This window comes from Dipodomys spectabilis, unplaced genomic scaffold (assembly GCF_019054845.1).
Source record: "Dipodomys spectabilis isolate Male_0828 unplaced genomic scaffold, ASM1905484v1 ptg000266l, whole genome shotgun sequence".
Lineage (NCBI taxonomy): Eukaryota > Metazoa > Chordata > Mammalia > Rodentia > Heteromyidae > Dipodomys > Dipodomys spectabilis.
The window spans coordinates 912,095-923,964 of record NW_024870943.1 but is presented as its reverse complement, the minus strand read 5'-3'; the positions used below and the strand labels follow the sequence as shown (position 1 = coordinate 923,964).

The 11,870-nt window shown below is 53.6% G+C and overlaps 1 pseudogene; it reads right to left on the bottom strand.

Annotated features, from left to right (window-relative positions):
• Window positions 1–1,798: 1,798 nt before the first annotated feature.
• On the bottom strand, window positions 1,799–9,996 carry LOC122125524 (annotated as a pseudogene).
• Window positions 9,997–11,870: the final 1,874 nt, after the last annotated feature.

Below are 11,870 nucleotides of genomic sequence, written 5' to 3'. Positions count from 1 at the left end.
GGCTTGAATTTTGGTCCTGGGCACTGTCCCTCAGCTCTTCAGCTTAAGGTGTGCACTCTATCACTTGAGCCACAGTCGCCACTTCCAGTTTTCTGGTGGTTGATTGGAGATGAGTCTCATGGACTTTGCTGAATCAGCTGGCTTTGAACCATGATCCTCAGATCTCAGCCTTCTGAGTAGCTAGGAATACAGGAGTGAGCCACCAGAGCTCAGCTTCTTTCACTGATTTTTTTTTACATTGTTATTTTAATCTCCATTTCTTTCATTTTTACCCTGATTTGTGTGTGTGTGTGTGTGTGTGTGTGTGTGTGTGTGTTTATGTGTGTGCCTGTCCTTTGGCTTGAACTCAGGGCCTGGGCACTGTTGCTAATCTTCTTTCGCTCCAGGCTAGTGCGCTACCACTTGAGCCACAGCTCTGCTTTGTACATTCTGGGGATAGTTTATTGAAAATGAGCCTCATGGACTTTTCTGATGCCTTTGAACCACAGTCCTCAGATCTGAGCTTCTTAAGTAGCTCTGATTAGTGGTGAGCAGTCATCAGTTCCTGGCTGGCTCTATCCTGATTTTTATGATTCTCTTTGTATCCACTGTTCTGGGTTTGTTTTTAGACTGTGCTTCATCATTGATTGCATTTGAGACACCTGACTTTTTTCCTGGCAGGCCCGGACAGCGGTAAATTCCCTCAGAGAAGCTTTTGCTTCATCCAAGAAGTTCTGGAAAGTTGTGGTATGGTTTTGATTCTTGAATTTGTAAACTTGTTCCTTCATTTGATCCTTAAGTCTTATGTCTGACTTTGGGCTCGGCAGCCTATCTCTTGATGAGAGGGTGTCTTAAGCCAACATTCTAACTTGATCTGGACTTACAGGTTCACGGCATCCAGTAGTACTAGTTCATGAAACCGGGGCAGCAGTAGGCATCTGTGGGCTGGCTCGCTGTTTGTCAGCAGAAGTTAACGGTCTTTATCTCATCAACCTAACTTGGGTTTGATGTCTCCCCTGCTCTCGTGGGACAAGCAACTGGGGCTCCATTTCAGGTATGTTCCCATTTGCTTGGGACAGTTTTCGACCCTGAACTTTCAGTTTTCAGTCTTGGCTGGTGAAGTGTCATCTCTATGCAGTGGTGGTTTATAACTGGGCCAGGCCAGCTCTCCCTCCTGGCTGACAGGCATAGGGTAGAGCCAGGACACTGCTTTACAGTTCAGCAGGTGTATACAGATCTGGAAAATACTGTCAGTTTTATGTTGTATATCAATTGGCTTTGAGACAATGCTTGTGCTCAACAATAAAATGGATGATTTTCCCAGGGCAGTGGTGTGGCTCAGTGAACAGTAAGAGGACTTGAACAGTAGGAGGATGTGAATAATAGGAGGATGTGAACAGTAGGGCCTCCACAGGCAGCCTGGGTCCTTGGCCAGCTCTGCCACGGCAGGCAGCATGCCAAGGGGTCAGGACACTCAGTGTGAGTGTTTAGGACTAATTGTCCTCACAGAAAAGGGCAGAGACCAAGGCCCCAGGACAACTCCCCCAACACCCACTAAGACCTGAGGGCCAACTGTTTCTACACCTTTATTTCTTTGTGAAAAGAGGGGAAAAAAGGAATAAAATATAAACAGTACAATTGACACAAATAAACCACCGGGGTGGGGGTGGGGGGAAGGAAGGGGAGGAAGGTGGGAGGCAAGTGGGGATGGGGTTCCCATCTCAGCAGCAAGAGGCAGTGACCCGGATGCTCGCGTCTCTCCCTGCAGGGCAGGAGTGGCGTCTTCCTCCTGGCTGCTGTCCATCCCACCGCATCTCCCTCAGCCTTTGGGAGGGGGCCGGGCGACGTCTCCCCAGGCTGTTCAGGGAACGTGAGTGGGTCCAGGTCTGGGAACAGGCCATGCACAGGGAGGGCTGTCAGCGACTCACTGGCTCCATGAGGGAGGAGCTCAGGGAGGGCTGAGCTGAGGGTGGGCCGAAGGCCAGGCACTGGAGGCCCAAGCACTGGCTCTTCTTCCAGCATCAGGCAAAAGACAAAACTGAAGGAACAGGAATGGGCTGGCACAGAAGCCCAGCCTGGCCCTCTTGTGCCTCTGCCCAGGCCCCACCACACTCTCCCCATCCACCAGCATGTGTGGCCCCCTAGCCCCTGCCTGGGCACTGCCACCCTCTGTCCCTCCCGTCCTCTGCCTGGGCACCACCAACCCTCCCACCTGCCACCGCCCACCACCCCCAGCCCGCACAAGTCAAGGCCTCCTGGGCATAGTACTTGACGTCCACATCCTGGTCGTGGGTCAGCTTCTCCAGGACCGCTTGTCCTCGCTCTGCAGTGTGCTGGAAGCAGAGGGGAAAGGGCTGAAGCATGAAGCAGATTGGTGCCCACAGCTGGGAACTCAGTTCAGGCCTGGCCAATCCCTGCCGAATTACAACTTGCATCTCCAGATGGCTAGCGATGCTAAGCCACCCCTCACCTCCCTTCCCTTCACAACCGCCTCCCCATAAGACTCGCCACTGCCACTGCCAACTCCTCAGTCTACAGTGAAGCTGACACTGGGAGGAAGCAGCAGGGAGCAGTGGCAGCTGAACACAGTGGCGCACATCTGGAATCCCAGCCACTGAGGAAGCCCTAGCAATAGCTGGGCGTGGTGGCACCCATTATCCTAGTGGTGTGAGTAGCATGCACAGACCACGCAGCCTGGGCCACACATTCACTCTGTGAAGTATAACCAAGGCAAAAAGCGCTGGGGCATGGCTCAAGTGGCTGAATGCTTGCCTAGCGAGGTCAACCCTCAGTATCACCACAAGGGAAGAAACAGTGTAGCTGGAGAGGAGCATAAGAACAGCGAGTCCCAGCTCACCTGTTGTCGAGGATGGGCCCGATCTTCTGCAGGGACTAGGCCACATTGAAGGGGACCTTGGCAATGGGGTCCCCTGCCATGCGCATGACAGTGGGCAGCATGTACTTGGTGGTGATGTCCTGCCCGCACACCTCCGACAGAACCTGGCCAAGCACGGGCACACAATCAGTACAGTCAGTGACTGGCACCTGGGCCCGGGTGGCGAGGCTGAACAAAACCTCTCTGGCATCCAAAGGTTGCACACAACTGACACCACCTCCCCGCGACTATGATTTACAATGGGCTCAACTATGAACATGCAGCCAATGGTGTATCTCACACCAGCTCACCCACCCCCAGGCCAAGGGTGTCAAAGGCCAGGAGTCCGCCCAGCTCCAGATGTGTACCACTGGCCTTGGCCTCCGGCCTCTCCACTCCCAAGCCTGGTGTCACGGCACGGCTGTGCGTGCCCCTCCCCTGGCAAGCCGGCTCCTGGGTACAGGTGGCACGTGGGCTGCACTCATGTTTATGTAGAAGATGGTGCTCATGCGGTGCAGGTAGTTGGGGTCTCCAGACATATCCAGCACCTTGGGGATAATGGTGGCATGTGCTGACTCCTTCCTGAACCTCCCCACCAGCTTCTTGAGGTTGCTGGTGGCTGCCTCACGAATGGCATAGACTGCAAGGGGGACAGGAAGGCCATAGGGGAGTTTTAGAGTGGGTCATGGCTCAAAGCCAACCTTTCCCAGGGTTCAAACATCAGGGGGCAGGGCACAGACAGAACAGTGGCGTGGCCCCGCCCACTGGCTGCCAGCTCCTTCTGGCAGGACTCACCATGGTCCACCAGCATGCCATACATAACGAGTTGAGTTTCTCATCAAAGAATTCCACTCCCTGCCAGAGGAGAGAGGTGGTGAGGGCTCCAAGGATGAGGGAGGCCAGCCACCCTCCTCTCCCCTCCCCACCATACCTGGCATGCCCTGGATCACGCACCATCTGACCAGCCAGCAGGGGCATGTACTCGATGATGGCCAGCCACACCCGCCACTTTGCATCCTCGGCTAGCTCCACGATGGCGGGCAGCAATGACTAGGACAGCTGCCAGATGTCGATCACCTCGTTCACACAGTCCAGGTTGGAGATGATGTTCAGCTGCACCTCTGGGCACTGCAGAGGATGGGGCTTCAGTGATGCCTGGCCCAAGGCAGCCCGGAATGGGGGGAGGGGAGTGCCACCCCATAGCAACACCCTACAGACCTGCCATTTCCCCAGGGCCACTGCCCAGCACCAACCTGGCCCCAGGGACACAGCGACAAGGCCACATACAGAGCCACACTTGACATTAAGTGATGGAGGCTTGGGCATCACATGACACCTGCAGTCATTCTGAGAGAACTTGCAGGAATCATGAGGAAAAACAACACAGTGGGAGAAGAAAGGTGAGCCCCAGCTCTGCCCAGGACAGCTGTGTCAGGACGAAATTGAGGCTTGAGCCAGAAGGGAGGAGTCAGAGCTCTTGGACCACCAGTACTGAGAGTTGCCCCTTTCATTCCTGTCACCTCAACTCCCTCTAGTGACATGAGCCCCCACCAGAGCACAGCCCTGCCTCCAGGGCAAGCCTCATCCATGCCATGCCCCCACTATCAAGCAGGGCTGGGGCAAACACAGCAGGTGCTCCATGACAGAAAGAGTTTGAACTGCTTCTGCCTCCCAGATCGTGAGCTCTGATCAATCACGTGCATGCTTACCCTTCACACATTGACTCACTTAGCTCAGAAGCCCCCCCATCTCCCAGCTGGACTCCATGATAGCCATCAATCACCTTGGCAGGGCGATAGGGGAGGGGAGATTCACCTAGTCCTTCAGCTGGCCCAGGAAGAGGAGCAGGAGGTGCTCGAGGGTGTTGTCTTTGCCCAGGATGGGAGAGAGGCCCATGATGACGGAGGCCAGGGCTGACTTCACATATTGGTTGGCATCTGACACCAGTTCCTGGGAGGGAGGCCCAGGGGGACCTGCCTCAGCCTCCTCTGCACATGACTGGCAGGGGACTTGGGAGTGGGCTGCAGCGTCCATGCCTCCATCTCCTTGGCTGCAGCCTGTGACCCAGGTACCTGGGGCTTTTCCACAGCCTGCTCTGTGCCCTCTTTCCTGCCCAGCTGACTCCCTCCACCAAACCAGTTACCTTAATGCAGGGCAAGATCTGGGTCATGATCACGATCTCTCGACAATCTGCGGAGACGTTCTCGCAGAACTCTGGGGGCCAGGGTGGGGGATGAGATGGAGCCCGCTGCACCTCCACCCTGAGCTGGCCTCCTCAGGCATGGGTCACGGGCACCCACCTTTCACCTTGTGCGAGGCTGGGGCCCTCACCTCAGCCTCAAAGTCCTTCATCAGGTTCTGGAAGGCGGGCACCAGGTCTGTCTTGGTGATCTCAGGCCCCACTGCTTTCTAGAGCTGGAAACCCAGAACCAGGAAGAGGCGGGGTGTGTGGAACGAAAGGTGGTCTGGCAGCCTCTCTCAGTTATTGAGGTAAAAATCCAGGTAGAAGCGGTGCAAGTGTGGAGACTAGGCAGGCTGCTCTTCCCAGAGCCAGCCCTCGTCTCCAGCAGCGTGCGCCAAAACCACAGACCTTAGTTCACATTATCCCAAGTGGGGCTTTCTGTGACCTGATCCACAAACATGCCAGCGATGCAGAGTCTCCTGCTTTTACATTTGTACAAAAATATAGTGTGCTGAGTCACTAAATGGGCAGGGGAGCTAAGGAGAGACTCCTCAGAAGAAGGAAGAATGACAAAGAAACACAAGGAAATGCTCAACATCCCTGGACATGAAGGAAGTACAAATCACAACAACTCTGAGATTCCATCTTAATCCGGTTAGATTGGCCAGCATTGTGAATTGGAACAATTGCTGGCAGGGATGTGGAGAAAAGGAGCCCTACTGTGCAGCTGGTAGGAATGTGAACTAGTGCAGCCACTCAGCACAGCAGTCTGTAGATTCCTCCAAATACTACACACAGACCTTCCCTACCACCCACACTGAGGCATCTACGCTGAACATCATGACAAGGATACCTGCACACCCATGTTCACTGCCACACTACTCACAATAGCCAAGATATGGAAACAGCCCAGATGCCCCACAGTAGATGAGTGGACCCACAAAAAGTGGACAATGGTTCTTTACACAGCCATTAGAAAGAATAAAATAATGGCATTTGCAGGGAAATGGATGGAACTAAAACAAATCATGTGAAGTGAGGTAAGTCAAGACTGGAGATTAATGGTGCACGTTCTCTGATATAAGGAAGTTAGATCTAAAATGCACTGGGATATGACAAATGCCACAGGATTCCAGAGTCTCACACACAGTGAGACCAAAGGAGAATAGGCTTAGGAGAGAATCACAAAGGCCCAATGCCTAAGCATCTCTTCATATTTATATAAAACATTACACATACTAAAACAAATTCCAAGATGTGGAAACAAAGTACATATATATTTTTTGGTTTTAGCTTTTGATACTTCTGTGTTCTTTATCTGATAAAGAGTCTGTTCTCATGTTATCTCAGGGAGGGTTCAGGGAGGGAAAAAGGATAGAAAAAAAAAGTGCATCCATGGAGCTCACAGGACACTGATGAAAGTGAAATGCACAACTCGTGGGTAGAGATGGAGGGAGGGGCTGGGAGGGAATGAGAGAACAGCAGACACTCTGTACAAAAGGAAATGTCCTCATTTGCTGACTCATGAATGCCATTGTAATCCCTCTGTACATCCCCTCTATAATAACAGTACACATGTATAAAATGGGCTGTGCACAGCAGCTCACACCTACAATGTAGCTAGCTATACAGGAGGCAGAGTTAGGAGAATTGGAGTCCGAGGTTAGCCTAGGCAGAGGTGGAGATCCTAGCTGAAAAATAAATCCAAAGGGTGGGGTGTGCCTCAACAAGGGGGGCACCTGCCCAGCGAGCACAAGGCCCAAGTTCACAGCCCCAGTTTCCAGTATGAACACACGTCTGGACGAATGTGTGCTTAGTGACTCTGCCTTTTCTTGGTTGCCAGAGATGCCTTACACTTGCTCCTGACCACTGCTTGCTCCTGACCACCACCAGAGCCGATGGGTTCACACTAAGGGCACACACAAAGGTAGCCCTCCAAGGGCTTCATGATCTTTTACCAGTGTAACTGGTATGGAGTGCGGGTGGGCAGCCCTGTTTCTACCTCAGCTCCTTGTCTGTCTGCAGCTTCTACTCCTGGGCAGGACAAGAGTCTCGCTTGGAGCCCAGGACAGAGAGCATCACTTTTCCACCTTTCCAGGTCCTTCGCGTGTACAAAGCAGGGCAAGTACAGCTTCCCAGTGTGAATGTGCATCCCTGACCGTGCCAAGATCCAGCCCTGGCTTCTCTGCCCACGAATGTTAGGCTGCCTGCTCCCATGCAGGACAGACACGCGTCCCTCTTTCCTTCACCCTTGGCCCTGCCTGTCCACTACAAGCCTTACTCACCTCAGCAAACTTGTCAGCCACCATATCGTGCCAGGACTTTTCCTTGGCCGCCTGGTGCAGTGTGGTCATCACCAGGGCCTCCAGGGCCTCCTGGGGCAGGAGCTGGGCAATGTTCACACAGGCCTCCACCGCCAGCAGCCGCACGGTGTCCTGGGGAGCAGAAGGGGTACTGAGTGCCCATGGGGCATAAGGGCAGAGGGCCCAGTGGTGGGATGGGGGGAGGGGTAAGTGGGGGAGGAGAAAGTGCAGAGCAGGGACCCACCTGCTCATCAGAGGCTAGGTTGGAGAACATGGGGATGATCTCACTCTTGACATTGTCCAGCTCCAGGACCTTGGCCAACTCACCCAGCTTGGAAGCTGCGGCCCGCTGCATCATGGAGGTATCATCTGAGCAGAGGTTCTGGAAGTACCTGGGGATCCAGAGTGGCACTAGGCAGGAGGAACTCAAGGAACCCAGAGCGATCAGAGGGCATGGACCATTGGGCTCCATGGTTGCTGCCCAGGGCATTGGTGGCTTCATGCAGGATAGGAGGAAGAGAGGGGGGGCCTTCGGCTTGGGCAGCTCAATGGAGCAGCAGGTAGGTTTAGTGCACATTCAGGCACCCATGAAGGGGAGGGTACTGATACTGAGGCCCAGCAGGTGAGCTGATCCGAAGATACAGCCAGGGGCAGTTGGGCAGGCGGTGTCAAGGGAGCCCGGGACTCACTGGTGGAGCTCTGCCTTCACAGCACCAGACACTCATGGGTAGCAGATGGAGAAGAGGCAGCAGGCTGAGGTGTGGGAGGCGAACCAGTCACCCCCCTCTAGCCATTTCACCAGGGGCACGAAGTGGGCTACGAGGTCAGAGGGCTAGTGCTTGTGGGAGATGGCCCACAAGGACTCCACTACCTTTTCCCGCACCACCGTCTCCTCCAAGGTGGACAGAGACTCTAGTGGGGGCTGCAGGGGTGGGGGAGGGGTGGGTGGCACTGATGCTCTGCTCATCCCTCCAGCCCTGAGGCCATCCCCCTGGACAGCAGTCCACCCCTCTACCATCCCAGCTCCATGGCTCCTGTCTCTGCCCCGGGGATGGGAGCAAGGACCACGCATGCCACTCACCAGCAGGCAGTGAACATACTCTGGACCCCACACCAGGCCCGTGAAGGGTCCCAGCTGCTCAGCCAGGGCCAGAAAGACCTCATCCTCAGTGTAGATGGTATCTGCAGGGGCAGGGCATTCCCATCACAGCACACTCAGGGGCCCCGGCACCCTGGTATCCTGGCCCCAAGATCGCAAGCTTGCTGTCAGAACCCGGAGTTTTCCCATATGGCCAGCACAGAGAACAAGATACGAGCTTGGGTTGGGTGGGGGAGCACTGCATGACAGGGCCACTCTACAACCCATAGGGTAGGGAGACAGAGTCCCATCCTGTGCAACACTGTGGCAAGCAGATTTCCTGTTCAGGTACAGCTTACACTCTCAGCACTGTTCTCCGCCAAAAATCCTTTTCTATCTGTTCAGACTCGGTTCAGCTACTGCCTCCTGGAGCCTTTGCAGGCTGTCCCTCCCCCAGACTGCCCCAACCACTGTCCTCTGTGCCTGGCTTCTACCTGAAGACAGTGCCAAGCCCAGCCACAGTCTCAGGCCTCAGGGCTGGGCAGGGCAGGCCAGGGCAAAGGTGATCTCTGGGATTCTTCCATTCAGACCTAGGACTTACCAATGGAAGTGCAGCACCCAGGGCTCAGAGCACCACCTCCAGAACCGCGACACTACACTGCTATACTTTAAGATGCCAGCCTGGCATTTTGCTCTACCCCACGATCATGCTGCAGTAATTGCTAACAAAACCAATCCGGTATGTTCTGCTGGCATGAGGCTGAGGCTTCTGCTTTTCTGTCTGGACAGCACCACCTTTTCCCAAAGGACACGGCACCTGCCACATGCAACTGGAGATGCTCCCAGGCAGTAAGTCCAAAGAAGGGACCTAAAGTCCCTTGGGGCTCTGAGCCCATTGTGTCTGGATACCCGGCAGCTCTTGGTTTGAAGCTCCCACATTCCTCCCATCCCAAGCCCCAGTTCTTTCCTTCCAGGCAGGCAGAACATTGATGAGACTGTCCTCCCAGCCGACACTTAGGTGTTAAACAGACTGAACGCTCTCCATATCTCTAATACGAGTAACACGACTGTGTCCTCCTGGCAGAGCCCAAGGCAGGTCTCAGGTTGGGAGTCTACTCTGGTCTGCGGCTGCCTTCCAGCAGACTTTCGAGAGGATATTCTGCCTCCACCTTTCTCTTCCTCAGCTTTCCCCTCAACACAGTCCTGCAGTACATAAAGCTTGTCTATCTGCCCCTCAGCCTCTGTACCCCATCATCCAGGGCCCCCGCCATGGGCTTCTCTTATTAAGCAGAAGCCATCTCCAGGCACCCCCACAGCACAGGGCCCCAAGAGTCCCCACCTGTAAGGAAGGAGAGGAGTATACTTTGGGTCCTTTCTGCTCCAAGGGCCAAGGCGATGGTGGACAGCTTCTTGATGCTGTTGAGGTGAAGCTGAGGAGAGAATAAGGAGGGAGAATGTCAGTAATCCCAGACTCAAAGGAGCTCCACAGTGCTGGGAGCAGACGTTCAGCACACCCACCATGCCCTCCTCTGACCTGGAGCGCAAAGTTCAATAGAAACAGCGCACTTTCCGAGTTCATGTATGACCACACACGCTGCCCACCACTGGCTACTACACCTCATACTCCACTTAGTAGCAGCCACTGCATAGCATGCATGCATGCATGCTCTGGGCCAGGCCTCACTGAACCCTCAAAGCCATCGTATAATGTGTGAAGTGGCTCACAGCGTTAATCCTGTGAGGCTCAGCACAAGGCAGAAACTGGTCAGCTCACAGAGCTAAGAGGATGGCTGGTGGAACAGGCATTTAAACACAAGACTTGTGGCTAACGGTGATGATAAGAGAACTAACAATAGGATACTATTACTACAAAAACAAAAGTCAGGTATGCTGATGCAAACCTGTAATCCCAGTACTCAGCAGACTGATGTGGAAGAACCATGACTTCAATCCAGCTTGGCGTACATAGTAAGATCTTTTCTCAAAATAGCAATGACCACATAGGGGCATCCACAGCTGTGCTGTGCGTAACACCATGGGTGAATGGGAACCCGAGACTGTAAAGGTGGGTCTGGGTGCACAGTTTCTGACTCATTAACTCCCTCTGGAATGCAGGCCATAGAACCTGAGCTTTGTTTCAGAAGAGGGCCATGATAACTACTGGACCCAGAGTTTCCATCTCAGAGCCATTGCAGCAGAATCCTGACCAGTGTCTGACGGTAAATCCCAAGACTAATTACGGGACGGGTCCAGCCCCACATGCCAACAGGAGGGCCAAAGAATGCAGACGGAGGTGCTGCTAGGCCCCGAGCCTGGCCCTGTCAGCACCCTGTCACACCCTTTGTGCTTGATCACACTTTGACACAGTCTTCCCCATCCAATGAAGTCTGTATATATATATATATATATATATATATATATATATATATAGGACAAAACCAGAGGGTTTGGAGAGCTTCCAGAAAGCTGAAGATGTGAGGGTTCATGGAGCGTAGGGGGTGTAGACAAAGCACTCGGCTCCTGGGGCCTTGCCATACACTTCTTTTCAGTGGCATCCTTATGGTAAACCCGTGAGGATTTGTCCCCGGTCCTGATTCCTTTGAGCTGATCAGCCCCACGTGGGGGCAGAGTAAGAAACACAGGCAAGCAACCTGGGCCTTCACATCCGCAGCAGGGGAAGTTAGGGTGAGAAGTGAACCGAATTAGAGGTGCCGGAGTGTGTCTGCTGTTGCATAAGGAAATACTCGGGGAGGGAGTTATGGCTCTGGTGGTAGAGCACCAGCCAATGAACAAAAGCATCAGATACCCAGTTGAAGTTCTAGTCTCAGATAAAGAAAAAGAAAGAAAAAAAAAAAGGAAATGCTTGCTTTCTACTGGGGAGAAATGATCCCACTTTTCAGGGCCACAGCTTTTTTGTTGACTGTGCTGGAAATGTGGAGAAAAATCAGGGAATTTTGTTTGTCTTTACACATGGGCTGTAAGCTATTTCCAAGTCCTGAGCCAGTGCTGGTGAATAGGAAAGTAGTGTCTGTGGGTGAGTGTTTCAACATCCCATGATAAGTTCACTCTGAATTGAGGGTGGGTCCTTGAGCAAACCACAGTGTCCTAAGCACCCCAGCTGGAGAAGACTCAGTACACACAGGGCACAGCCTGGGAACAGAGGCAGAGGGAGGCTGAGGATACATCAATAAGCCCAAGAAAATCAAGAACCATAACTGGGCCTGAAGTGAGGAGAGGAACTCAGAGTGGATCCCCATAGAAGCTGTGAATGTAAGCCACTGGGTGAGGCTATTTGTCCCAGCAGTCCCAGAGAACAGGTGCATCAAATTCTCGTAGTGTGTTTAGATGAAAGGAGAAGCAGCAGCGAGACCCTCCCTCCCCTGAAGAAACTAGGGTGGGAACAAGGGACACCTGTCGAGGGCAGCCTGCGTAGACAGGTTCCTAACCCGATAG